Raw genomic sequence first — 14,519 nt, forward strand, 5'->3', positions numbered from 1 at the left:
CATTCCGAAATCTATTTAGCATCGCCATTTCCACTCAGCAGTTGCTATTGTGGAATAATATCTTCACTCGCGTTTAGCCGCTTTTGTGTATTAGCCACATCTACAGTATTGCAACTCTTTTTCCGCTACTACGTATGCCTCATTGTTTAGTAATACATTGGCAAATCAACGTCCTCTACGCATGAGTCTTGGTAAAAATCGCTTGGATTATTTAATAAAGGACTAAGGCGGTGACATCGGTTAATTCTTGGCTGGTACTGGGACCTTCCGGCTTCAGCAACCGTAGCGTAACATGCAAGGCAGTTTCCGTACTTTCCTCGTGCTTATCACACACTCGTGACATTCATTACTGAGACTTGCATGATTCCATCGCATGTGCTGATCAGGCGGTCAATCACTGCTGGAGTGTACACTCACCGGGTCTTGAAGGCGAAGCGCAAAGAGAAATGCTTGCACAAGAGTTGCGTGTTCTCGAGCACATTTTTCAGCTTGTCATTCCTATAGCTATGCGAGCTAAGCCACGACAACTTCAGCGGCTTCGAGGCAATAAGCACGTTCTCGCGAGTTCAATTTTTGGCACCGGCATTCGTGTATAAGCACGGGATACGAGAATGCCCGTGTACTACGCATCGCCGCGTCGAAGACAGTGAAACTTATTCCGCACTCTTAGCTGCCGCGCCTCTTGGTCACCCGTGTCGCCTTTGGAACGTTAACTCCATTTACAATGATGTGTCCTCCATGATCCAGGAAGGGCATGAAGACGTCATCTGCTCTTGTCCTTATTTACACGGATTGGCCGTCCGAACGGCCAAGCTGTTTTGCGCTCATTGCTAGATCTGGTTCATGGACTGTACTTGCCCCTCAAATAACCGGGACAGCAGCTTACGAGCGGGTTTGCTGTGTCGGTCTGTCCGTCACTCCGCCATCCTCAGGCCGCCTACTCTGCTCAGCACCAGCTGATTTCATACTTATTTTTTCACCTTATACCGAAAGAAGATGAAACTTTACGCTCTGCGGCCAGGAGGGATCCGAGTGATGTCTGTGCGGGAATATGCAATTCAGAGACAGGTGCTCTAACCATTCAGCTATCCCACACTTTTCGCACTTTGTTCCGCATTTTCAGTGTATATCATAGGGGGAAGTTTCAGGCGCAGTCCTTAATGGCAGTCATCGAAGTGTCGTCTGCAGGCCACCGTGGCCAGCGTCCTTGCCACGATGAACACGCTTGGCGACTTTTCGCAAGACAGCTGGGAGCGTCGGGTGGAGACGGGGAGCAAGTTCAACGCCGTAGCAACCCTTGAAGTCTGTTTAAATTTTCGTCTAAGTTTTTCAATTATCTTAATTTTCTCGCATTACTACTTATTATTTTATTATCAATATAACTTATCTAACAATATTTCATCTTTATTTGACTTTCCAATAGGCGAGAATTGCAGCGTGCGGGGTCCATTGCCACCCGCGAAATCAACTCGAATTCAACTGCCACCATTGCTGTACCAGTCTGCGCCTTGCTTCGCTGGTAAATCATGCTGGGAGCCTTCTCATCCCATGGTGTCGCGCATTTGTTGCCGCACGGTTCCTCAGACAAACCACACTTTTCACTTGCGGGGATCCCATGTTGCGTTGAGGAATCTTAATGCCGATTCCAAGCAGAACAGGGCGGCATTGCCTAGAGGCCCGCTAGGGAGTGCGCCCAGCACATGGGCCGACGTGTGCCGTCTGCTCCCGCAGGCGCCACGTGGTGGCACGCTCTGGTGGTGCTGCATGAGCACATGGCGTACTTTATGTGGTGCGCATCTGTTTATTTACACTTCACCTACCTCGCCACAAGGCATTGCGGGGGGGGGGGGGGGGGGGCACATGGAGAACAGCATAACACAAACGACAGTAGATTGTTGCGCAAGATACATGATAAAAAAGAACAAGGACACCCAAAATATGATAAATTGTACGTATTATACAGCAATTTCCTCAAACATACGTTGTAAATAGTAGTGGCACTTCAGGAGAATAATTCCATGTATGTCGATATTATTGGTGTCGACGTTATCATAGGGATCAGAAAAAGAGTCCATTATTAGTTTTGTTCTTGATATCGTCTGGGAGCCGGCTTCATTCTTGTATTGTTCTTACAAAGAACCAGCTGTAAAACGTTTGCGTTTTGAACCGGTATTCTAATGCCTTTCGCAACCTGCCGTGGTTGCTCTGTCGCTACGGTGATGGGCTGCTGAGAACGAGGTCGTGGGATCGAATCCCGGCAACGACGGCCGCATTTTCGATAGAGGCGAAATGCGAAAACACCCGTGTACTTAGATTTAGGTGCACGTTAAAAAAGCCCAGGAGGTCCAGGTCCCTCACTACGGCGTTCCTCATAATGAAATCGTAGTTTTCGCACGTAAAACCCCAGAATTTAATTATTTTTAAATCTTTTTCGTGAATTATCTGACCGAAGCGTGACGTGCGTCAGTTCTAAGACGTATTCATGCGGAATAATAACATCCTTATTATACTATATATTATGAAGAAATTTCAGCCGAAGTTTCCGCATTCTTATTCTTAGAGTCTCCTATCCCAATCTCCATTTTAATTCAGAAATACTTGAAAGTGAATTATACAGATCTAGCTGCTTGATTTTGCACTTTTTCCACTTTATCGATAAAACGCTGCTGATGAGCGACCGAAGTTACACAAGCTTAATTTAGAATGGATCTTACGTACAAAAAGTAAAGTGCTTGTTTACGGCTTGTGAAGCCTGCTTATAATTCCTCCATATAACAAATATTATTTTACTCGCCCTTGTCGCTGTAAATTCAATGCGCGTATTGTACTTAGGCTGTCAGAAATGTAGACACCAAGATACTTATGGACTGACTCGTTGGTAATTACTAATTGTTAATGGTGTAATTGATCTCTAATTTATGGACACGGTGAGTGAACTCCATGCAGCAGCATTTTTCATCAGCAGGTTTCAGAAGGAGCTTGTTTTAATTTATGCCTGAGGCAGCAAAGTTTCTTAAAAGCTGAATCGCAAAGGTGAAAGATGTGCGAGTTCCAACTAAGGTTACTGGCTATTGTTACAGCGAGGTACTTACATTCATTCACCTTCGTAACAGGTTTGGATGCTAGGCTATAGGTAAACGAAATTTATTAATTTTTCTATTGATCTTCATAAATAATGTTTTATCAATGTTAAGCTGCATATCCCAGCGCGCACACCAAGCTAGTATGCCTTGAAGGTCAGAGTTTAGAATAACTTGATCTTGTTGGCAAGTGATCTCATTAAAGAGGAGACAGTCATCAGCAAATAGTTTTATTTGTACGGGTTGAGTAACAGTGTCCACAATGTCATTAATATACATGTTAAATAATAATGGTCCAAGAACACTACCCTGGGGAACACCAGAAGTGACAGGAAGGGTGATGGAGGAACAAATATCAACTACTACGAATTGCGTACGGTTAGAAAAATAAGCTCGAATCCAATTTACGAGATGTGAAGGAATATTCAGATGTTCAAGTTTTTCTATTAGCTTTGCGTGCGATACAAGATCAAATGCTTTCTTGAAGTCCAAAAATATGATGTCAGTTTGTCCTGATTTCTTGATAGTGCTAGCGAGACTGTGAATCACAGTGGTTAATTGTGTTACAGTGGAGAGGCCCTTTCGAAAACTATGCTGCATAGGAGATAGAATGGCTCTATCATCGAGAAATTTATTGATTGCAGAAGCAATAATGTGTTCTAAAAGTGTGCAACAAGATGAGGTTAGCGAAATGGTACGGTAGTTTGCCACCAGTGATGGATCGCCTGTTTTTAGTGTCGGAACAATACGAGCAGAAAGCCAGTCGTTAGGAAGCTCCGCCAATGAAAGGGATGCACGAAAGATAATTACGAGAAATCGAGATAGCATTTCGGCGTACCTGTGAAGAAACGCGTTTGGTAGGTTATCAAGCCCAGGAAATGATTTTGTTTTATATTCAGAAGTATAGAAAGGACGCCAGACAAAAAAATAAAGCTAATATCATCGTTGTGTGCTACGCAATTCACACGAGGGGAAACGTGCAAGTTCGAAAAGACACCGTTAAAATAAGCATTGAAGTGAACAGCGATATCTTGTTTAGCGACGACAGGATTGCCCTCATGCATAATATGGTCAACTGATTTACTTTTCTTTACTTAGGTATCCCCAAAACGTGGAAGGAGCAGTTCTGATGAAGTTAGGAAGGGTGAACTGGTAACAGCGAAGTTTAGCAACACCGATAACCTCATTTATATTGCTTGGTAGGCTTCTACTATGTCACGAGAAATACTCTGTCGTCTTAGTCGCTTTACCTTTCTCTTTATGTGCACTATGTCACGAGTCATCCAGGGAGTAGCTCTAGATGTTTGCTTGGTTTTATTTGGGATAAAGTTGTCGACACAGTGCGTACAAATATTCTTAATTTCATCCCAAAGTTGAACGGTGTCATGTCCCCCAAAACCGCCAAGACGAAAGTCAAGATAATGCAGTATGCCCTCATCCCTGGCGCGTGAAAAATCTTTTACAGTAATAGTTTTACAATGAGTAGATCTGAGAGGATCAAGGTAGCAGAAAAAAGCCACAATTTCATGATCGGAAATGCGATGTTCAACAGGGACAGAATAATTATCTAAAGTCCGGCTAATAAACACAAGATCAAGTATTGAGGCAGAAGTAGTGTTAATTCGTGTTGGCTCAGTAACCACTTGCCGCAAGTTGTGCATCAAGATGATGTTACGCAACTGCTCATTATTTATATTAACATCAGCGCTAGGAGTTCCGCGAATCTAGTCACCTCCCGGAATATTGAAATCACCTATGAAAAAAATTTTTGTCGTGCACAAAAGACGCCATGTGATCACGCAGATCGTTGAGAAATTGCGGAGCGGAATCGGGAGCGTAGTAAACAGCAAAAATCCAAACAGAAGCATCATGGCATAAAATTTCTAGAGAGATCACTTCAAGGTTATCAGCTTGACGTAGGAGAACTGCCGAGATATCTTGTCTCACTAAATTAGCAACACCACCACCTCAAGTAAGTCTATCACGACGAAAAGCACGGTAATTAGAGGGAAACACGTCCGTATCTTCTATTTCGTCATGCAGCCATGTTTCTGCGATGACGAGAATGTGTGGGTTACGTGCAAAAATAATCGCGTCAAGCTGATCACTCTTGTTGATAACAATACGTGCATTGATATTTAAGATTTCGAATTCTTGAGGGGGAGCAAGTCAGTCCTTTTTTGAAGTACTGCGATAGTCATGGCCTTCAAATTGAAGGTCGTACAAGTTGTTGAAGGATGGTGGGCAGATTGTTCTAAAAAACACCCTGTATACGCAATGCCTCACGGCTTTGAGCGTACCGGAATGTTGGAAGAACGCTAACATAATCCTAATCCATGAGAAAGGGGACGCCAAAGACACGAAAAATTATATACCGATCAGCTTACTGTCCATTACCTACAAAGTATTCATTCAGGTAATCGCGAATAGAATCAGGAACACCTTAGACTTCTGTCAACCAAAGGACCAGGCAGGATTCCGTAAAGGCTACTCAACAATAAGCCATATTCACACTATCAATCAGGTGATAGAAAAATGTGCGGATTATAGCCAACCCTTATATATAGCGTTCATTGATTACGAGAAAACGTTTGATTCAGTCGAAACCTCAGCAGTCATGGAGGCATTACAGAATTAGGGTGTAGACGAGGCGTAAGTAAAAATACTGAAAGATATCTATAGCGCCTCCACAGCCACCGTAGTCCTCCATAAAGAATGCAACAAAATCCCAATAAAGAAAGGCGTCAGGCAGGGAGATACCATCTCTCCAATGCTATTCACAGCGTGTTTACAGGAGGTATTCAGAGACCTGAATAGGGAAGAATTAGGGATAAGAGTTAATGGATAATAGCTTAGTAACTTGCGATTCGCTGATGATATTGCCTTGCTTAGTAACTCAGGGGACCAGCTGCAATGCACGCTCACTGACCTGCAGAGGCAAAGCGGAAGGGGGGGTCTCGAAATTAAGCTGCAGAAAACTAAAGTAATGTTTAACAGTCTCGGAAGAGAACAGCAGTTTACTATATGTAGCGAGGCAATGGAAGTGGTAAGGAAATACATCTACTTAGAACAGGTTGTTACCGCGTATCCAGATCATGAGGCTGAAATGATCAGAAGAATGAGAATGGGCTGGGGTGCGTTTGGCAGCCATTCTCAGGTCATGAACAGCAGTTTCTCATTATCCCTCAAGAGAAAAGTGTACAACAGCTGTTTGTTACTAGTACTCACGTACGGGACAGAAACCTGGAGGCTTACAAACAGGGTTCTACTTAAATTGAGGACGACGCAAAGAGCTATGGGAAGAAGAATGATAGGTGTAGCGTTAAGGAATAAGAAAAGAGCAGAATGGGTGAGGGAACAAACGCGAGTTAATGACATCTTAGTTGAAATAGAGAAAAAGAAATGGGCATGGGCAGGACATGTAATGAGGAGGGAAGATAACCAATGATCATTAAGGGTTACGGACTGGATTCCAAGGGAAGGGAAGCGTAGCAGGGGTCGGCAGAAAGTTAGCTGGGCGGATGAGATTAAGAAGTTTACAGGGTCAACATGGCCACAATTAGTACATGACCGGGGTAGTTGGAGAAGCATAGGAGAGGCCTTTGCCCTGCAGTGGGCGTAACCAGGCTGATGATGATGAACGCGTTTAATGTTCCTTTCATTTCAATGTGGCTGTATGTATGTATTTATGTGTTTGTCGATTGTGGGTTGACTTTTCTGTTGGACTACATGTAATATAATGCATTTAACGATGTATGCACTGCCCGCTGCCGAGAGAATATTATTAGGCGACAGTACCATTTGTATTTTTATCACTTTCTTCTTCGGAACTGTGGAGTCAGATAACGTGTATATTGTATGTACCATGTATTTCTTACGTCATAGAGTTACTGTGAGAAAGCTGCTTGACAAGCTCTGGGCCTTGTATGAGAAGTTTGAATGGAATCTTGAACCGTGTATGTTGTAGGGTAGACCCATTCAACATGTAAGGAGTAGCAGGCGCCTTAAATTGTGCGCAACATCTCCTTATGTCAATGAAAAGTGCAGGCGCAATTCAGGACCGGTAGCGTCATGTGCAAGGGGTATTAGGGCTTATTAAAGCTTGCATAACAGTACGTTCTCATATGTCTGTCAAAACCATTAAAGATTGATTGATTGATTGATTGATTGATTGATTGATTGATTGATTGATTGATTGATTGATTGATTGATTGATTGATTGATTGATTGATTGATTGATTGATTGATTGATTGATTGAAGTTGAGGCCCAAATTGCGGTGAGCGAGAACAATGAGAATCGAGGTTGTGAAGCCGTGTTGTGAAGCCGTGTTGTGAATCCCATAGTTCGGCCTTTCCTCCATTTTTCGGGGAACAAAGCGCTACTATGCGTACATATGAATGTACTGCGTTTCATTAAATGCCAGTGTTAGTAAGTTAAATGAGCAAACCAAATTTGGCCTTCTGTGGTTTCTGAGATACAGTCAGTAAAAACAATATTGGCCTATGCAAGGTATGTTGATGCCAGACGAACAAAAATAAATATGAGGCCCTCAATAAAATTGCAGGTGTACGAGTCACCCAACGACAATTAGTATGACGCATTCGCACGCAGTTCTTTTCTCTTAACAAGAAAACACTCAAAACGGAACAGTGTCGCTGTGGATTCACCTACGCGCAACATACTAGCTTTGCGAGTTATTCGCTGCGGCTTTCAGTGGGGATAATAGGCCAGCGGACAACGGGGGCTTCGCAGGGGCTTTGTCAAAACAGACTCTTCACACGCAAACCCACACTGAGGCTATCTTCTTTGTGGTCCGAACAAGGGGCGATATTCGAGGCCATAAATCAGCGTCGCCCGCTTCTGATCGCTAGCTGAACGCCAACGCCGCGTGTCAGTTCATGGGGAACACATTTCTTTCACAAAAGTGAACAGCTCGCCGAAAAAGCAAATAACGCAGGAGAAAGGCTGATCGATGCATGATACCAGCACTGGGAAAGAGGGATATTTGTCTATAAAAGAAAAATGACGTTGTAAGAAATGTGCCTGTAGCTTCAGGGATGTTGACGAAGGAACGAGAAAAATTAGGCAGCCGAAGGTCCCGACGTTTCGCTACCTACAACCATATGAAGCAAGCACACTGTAGTGTGAGAATTCACAGAAGAAATTAACCTCCTTCTCATTATTTAAACATAAGAAATTGTAAGAAGTAAAGGAAAATGAACGATAAAAACAATCCGCAATAAGCGTGCGCTGTTTACCTTCCGTCCCTTACTAAAGTTTCCTGGACAGTTGTATACGTCAACAAGATGATGAAGGTGATTATTTATTGGCATCCCTTTTAAAACGAGGCGGGGACAACTAGTCACGTAGCCTGCTAGAGTTACTCAGGTACGCTATACATGCTTTTCAATTTAGCACTTTTTTTCTTTTCCTGAGAGCTTCTGTATCCACCGCTACCTATGCTTGTAGCGGATCCGACCGTTGCCTGCTTTATTTCAACCAATGCTCTAGGCGTCCCTTGCTTATCTCGACTGCAGACCGGTTGGTGGTTTCACCCGCTTCGCCTGCCTCATCTAGTGGCGACTGCTTGCTGTGGTACGTTTCTGTCCTTAGGCAACCAGCTCGAGCGTCGAATAGCAAGGCCTTGGGAGTTATCGTACGGATATTTCCTTCTAATTTCTTTCTTCCGATTCCTGTAAGTCTCCATGGGCTTTTTTGTTTCCTTTTTTTTTGCATCCATTTCACTGTCTCTGTTTCTCTTAGTTTCTTTATGACGACTCCTGGGCGTCTATTTACATTTCCATATACCCTGTACTTGGTTCAGAGCTTTCTTAGCCTCTTCCTCAGTTGTGTGTCAACGCTTTTCCGGCACAGATACTTGCTATATGGGAGTGTTCGCCAATGCCACTCGAAGCTACGGTCATCACAGCCTGGCTTAAAAGGACCCTTAAACGATTTCGACGATTAATGCACTGAGTCGCTAGGGTAGGACCTTCGGAAGCGACGCATTCAAGCGCTGCGTGCAATTACGCTTCCAAAATGTGCACTGCAACTGATCTGAGCGGCACCGCTCCCCCGTGTTTTCAGCCGCTCTCTCCCGATTGACATGGTTAGCGACATTGACGTAACTTGGGCGAGCTATCCGAGGTTGCGTCATCGATACTTTTTTCAGCTTTATGGCGAATATATGCTGGTCCTAATAGTTGGAATGTAGGTTAATTTCTCTCTACAAAAAAAAAGAAGGTACAGAAAAAGAATTCGCGGTGACAATTTATCACTACATTCAAGCACTTCCGACACACAGCAAGTGTCGTCTGCTTGTGCCAGAAAGTTCACCGCGTTTATACGAGCTCCAAGGTCGGTGTCGGTTTCGAGCTTTCTTCTTTTCGCGAGCACCACGCACTGCCCTAGTTACGCTGTGGGCCTCCAATCTAGTGTGATCTGAAAAGAAGGCACTAAAACGACGGTGGACGGAGAAGGAACACACACACACACACACACAGGGCGCCACTTCCAACAATGTTTTATCAGGAAAGAACGCCACTGATTTATACTAGGAGCGCAATCACAGTTTTTCAGTGCGCATTCGCGTTCAGCTAAAGCAGTTCTTTGCGTGATAGGGATATCGACGCAACGTTTACGCACTTATCACCTGCTTCAGTGATGCTTTTGGCCTCAGTTATTAATCGAACCCATTTGTCATGGCTTCTGGCAACCACAGCGCAGGCGTGGAAGTCTGGCTTACATTTGCAATTTCTGCAATGATTTGCCAGGTGGCCCTCCTTCCCATTGTTGACTTTGTTATTGTGTTGCCTCAGCCTGTCATTCAGGCACTGCTCTGTTTGGCCCACGTACTTTCTGCCACAATCTAAAGGAATCTCCATCCTAACGTCAAATCTAGTGATCGGCGATGTGTGAAGCTGTGTCCCTCCACCGGGCAACATGCGAGTTGCAGCGCATCGGGCTGTCGGTATCCGATCGGGGCCAGCATGTTGGTGACCGTCAATTCACGCCGGAGGATTACAACCACAATATTTTTAGCGCGTCCGGTATTTGGGTAAACGCAAATGCCAGAGGACTGGGCGTTTTACGGCATCAGCGGAAGCGCAAACGTCAACAGTTTGAACGGTGCAGCCACATGATGCCACAGAGCACTTATTTTTTTTACTAACCGTCAGTCGCGAACCAAAATCACGTATGCCTTAAATAACAGTACAGTCGAATTGGTAACTACATGTAAGTACCTGGGTCTTCACGTTCGTTCGTACCTAACATGGAACCATCATATTAACCTTATCCTTGCATCAGCTAATCGGTCACTAGGTCTCCTAAAACATACCTTGAAGCGTGCTCCTTCTCACATGCCATTACGGGCCTCCTGTACACTAATTAGACCTAAAATTTAGTATGGTTTTGCTATTTGGGACCCACATCAAGCATATTTAGTAAATAACACTCAAGCATTGCAGTTCGTTTTATTTACTCTGATGACTGACGTCATACCAGCATCACAGCATTAAAGAAACGAGCAGGCCTGCAAGAGCTATGTCACCTGCGAAATGCTGCGCGTTTATCGCTTTTTCATGAGCTGTATCATCACTCAACACTTCATAATGACTTCTTTTCGTTTGCCTCCTTCCATATTTGACCGACGCGACCATCCATATAAAATTCAGCGCTTGTCATGTCTTTAACTACGCACATTCTTTCATACCACACACCATAACTGACTGGAATGCTCTGCCTCCACGTGTTGGCACTACCACTGATCCCGATGAGTTTTGCAATCTGTCCTCTACCTTAGCTACTGCTTAACATGATGCGCATATTATTATCTCATGTTTTAACTGTTTCTTTTTACTTTGTACTTCTGATAATGTTTATCTTGTTGTTTCATTTCGTTCATGCTGTTTCTTGGAAGGTGCATAATTGGTACATTTTTTTACTATTGCCTTGTTCATGTTATTACTTTTTTGTTTTTCTTTGTGCTTGTCGGAATTAACAGTATATTGTACTTCTATTCAAATGTCACATGATGGCTGCCTAATTTCTTTTTCAATGAATTGGTGGTGTTTTCTATTATTTATCAAATGCCTGTACCTCCCCTTTTCCCTATATAGTACCCTCAGCTGTGACGGCCTTTAGGGGTATTTTGTTTATATAAATAAATAAATACAAGTAAGCCAGACAAACACACAGCAATATATCAGTAACCAAGTGTGCTCTACTTTGCTGTTTGTGTAACATTTTGGCGGGAATCGCGAACACCTTGTGTGGATCGCGGAAATGCTTCATTGCGGCGGGTAAAAGCCGCCAGGCGGCCGGGCCCTTCCTCGCCGCTCACCGGACACGCTGGCAACGCACGCTGCCGGGACGCAGCTCTCGCGACAGTGGCTGGCGTCGAGAAGCTTGGCGCGCTGGCTCCCAGGCAACCGGAATTAAACAACGCGACGCACAGCCAGAGAAGGCGGAGCCGACAAAAAGCATGTCTAGGGAGGAGGGTCAGAGGTGTCTAGAGAGAGCTTGTAATCGTCTGTCTTAGGATGAGACGCTTCACTCAAAATGTGGCGCGAATGTACAGTAGTCGTACCCTACGCGTATGCAAATTTTGTTCAAACTGTTTCAGAGAACCTTTGAGTGCGTTTGCTTTTACGAATGGTTGACAAAACGAGCATGATGTGCGGGCTTTATTTCACAGGTATCTAGCGAAAAATAACCTTCTGCGCATTGCTTCATCGTTGCTCGTGGCATTTCACGTCATATACTTTTCTGAGAGACTTCACCCGCGTTGTGCGAGCTTTTAATCACGCATATTCAGACTCATTCGCTTTGTTAAATTTGCTAGACTGAATATGTATGTCATTTGCCTCTTCCGGCAGCCATCTGTCAAAAGCATTTGGAACACCAAGCTATTTGGCGCCATAAAGTGTGGATCGAGCCGTATAGTATAAAATGTTATATGTGATATTAAAAGTAAACGTTTTATAAATATTTTATGGGGGCTCCTGAGGCATGAAAAAACTGGGCCAGTGGTTTAAGTGTAAGGAAACATGACATATTTCTAACCTCGAACCGCCTGATGACCTTTTTCGGTACCGACAAATTCTGAGGCGGACATCGTCGTAGGAGTGTCAGTTCTATGGATTTGCGCTAACACTCGTTTGGCTGCCGCTAATCGTTGTCAATAATCGCCGGAACAATAAATATCACATATTACATATTACATAGAGCTCCGCGACAACTTCTCACAGACCGTGGCCGGACACTCCTATCAAAAGTAATCGCGGACACCCTGCAGTGCTGTGCCACGAGGCACGAGCTATCCGCGTCATACCATCCGCAAACAAATTGCCTCAGGGAGCGTCTCAATCGCACTCTCACAGACATGCTCGCTGGACCACACTTATTGGGACTTCGCACTACGGTTTGTCACATTTGCTTATAATTCCTCGCGCCACGCCACAGCCAGTTATTCCCAATTTTTCTTTCTTGTCGGCCGAGAACCAGCACGGCCCTTCGACACAACCCTCCCTGTTCACGCGGCACCGACCAGTGAATATGCACTTGACGGCATCGCCCGCTGTGCTCACGCAAGTGAAATTGCCCGCGACCGCCTTCTGAAATCCCAAGAGAGTCAAAGGCGTTTGTGCGACCGGCGACACCGAGACGTGCACTTCCGGCCTGGTTCTTTGGTGCTTCTATGGTCTGTGAGAAGTTGTCGCGGAGCTCTATGTAATACGTAATATGTGATATTTATTGTTCCGGCGATTATTGACAACGATTAGCGGCAGCCAACCGAGTGTTAGCGCAAATCTATAGAACTGACACTCCTACGACGATGTCCGCCTCAGAATTTGCCGGTACCGAAAAAGGTCATCAGGCGGTTCGAGGTTCGAAATATGTCATGTTTCCTTACACTTAAACCTCTTTGAGTATTCCTGCGACTGCTTTCTCGTCATGGCCGCCATCCCTTATCGACATTACCCGATATACGGCCGGACTCCACTTTTTCAAGAGCCGTTAAATGGCAAGAATATGCCATACCAACATACTTTGCCCCGGCTGACCTTCCACATATGCCCCCATGGGTAATGTCCAAAATACCGGTACGTCTATCTATTCCGGGAATTTCTAAAAAATCGCGAATACCTACCGTCGGCCTCAGACATTTAACACTTGATTATATATCGAAAGAATATGACTCTTCGGTGAGCGTGTATACAGACGGATCGGTATCGTCGTATGCGTCTGGTGCGGCTTTCGTCGTGCCTGCGCATCAAGTCATTCGACGGTTTCGTCTGCATAACAAGACGACTTCAACATCTACGGAACTAGTGGCAATCAGAGAGGCCGTTCAATGTATTTCGCGACAGCCTCCTCAAATATGGACAGTCTTCAGCGACGCAAAATCGGCTGTTCAACTACTTAGAGTGGTGTTGAAAGAAAGCGCTTACAGAGTGTTGGCTCTTCAAACTGCCGAGCTCTACACTTTAGCACAAGAAAACGGCCACCACATCACATTTCAGTGGATTCCCAGTCACTGTGGTATACAGGGCAACGAACTGGCCGACGCCGAAGCGAAGAAAGCACTCGAAGAACGAGAGTCACTGCTTTCAATTCCTTTTTCAAGAGCGGACGCCAACTGTCTCCTCTCCAGTGTCATCCGAAAATTGACAGCAAAGCACTGGGACAATCCGGATAATCGCCACAGACGACTCCAGAGATTGGACCCTGCCATGAATTTTAGGCTACCACCGAAAATTCAACGAAGCTGTGCCAGTCTTCTGCACAGACTAAGGCTGGGGGTAGCGTTTACGCGCGGATATGTGCACCTCATGCGACGCACCGAGTCTCCACACTGTGAGGTGTGCAATGTGACTGAGACTATAGGTCATGTGCTTTGTGACTGCCCTAAGTACGTGGAAGAGCGTGAAAGGTTGGACAACGACCTTACGCGTCTCGACAGCGCACCGTTGTCGGAGGACGTTATTTTAGGCCCTTGGCCAGATGCTCAATCGAGTTTCAAGGCCATTCAGGCATTACTGAACTTTTTAAAAACTACGGGCTTGGATTGCAGACTTTGAGCATGCCAAATTGCTTGCGATATGTTCTACATCTTCCTTCTATCGTCATCGTCACCCATCATGCACCTCTTCCCTCTTTCTTTCCCTCTTCCCCTTCCCCCAATGCCGAGTAGCTGGCTAGAGGAATATACCTCAGGCCGACCTCTCAGCATTTCGTATCATTAAACTTCTCTATCTCTCTCTATGGTCTCCGTCACGTCAGGTCGGTCTGTCAGAAAACATCTGTCTCGTTACACAGACCCATACCGAGTGCTTCGTGCCACGACTCCCGTCACCTACTAGATCGCCCCTGACGCCCCATCTGCTTACCAGGCCAGTGATATCGTGCACGTCACACGACTGAAGCAGTATCA

At 44.9% G+C, this 14,519-nt stretch overlaps 1 protein-coding gene across 2 annotated transcripts in view; it reads left to right on the forward strand.

The window, feature by feature from the left end:
• Asator (tau-tubulin kinase asator) overlaps positions 1–14,519 on the forward strand; it is a 364,070-nt gene that overhangs the window by 197,221 nt on the left and 152,330 nt on the right. The gene's annotated exons all lie outside the window — the stretch shown is intronic.

This window comes from Dermacentor andersoni, chromosome 7 (assembly GCF_023375885.2).
Source record: "Dermacentor andersoni chromosome 7, qqDerAnde1_hic_scaffold, whole genome shotgun sequence".
In the NCBI taxonomy this organism is placed as follows: Eukaryota; Metazoa; Arthropoda; class Arachnida; order Ixodida; family Ixodidae; genus Dermacentor; species Dermacentor andersoni.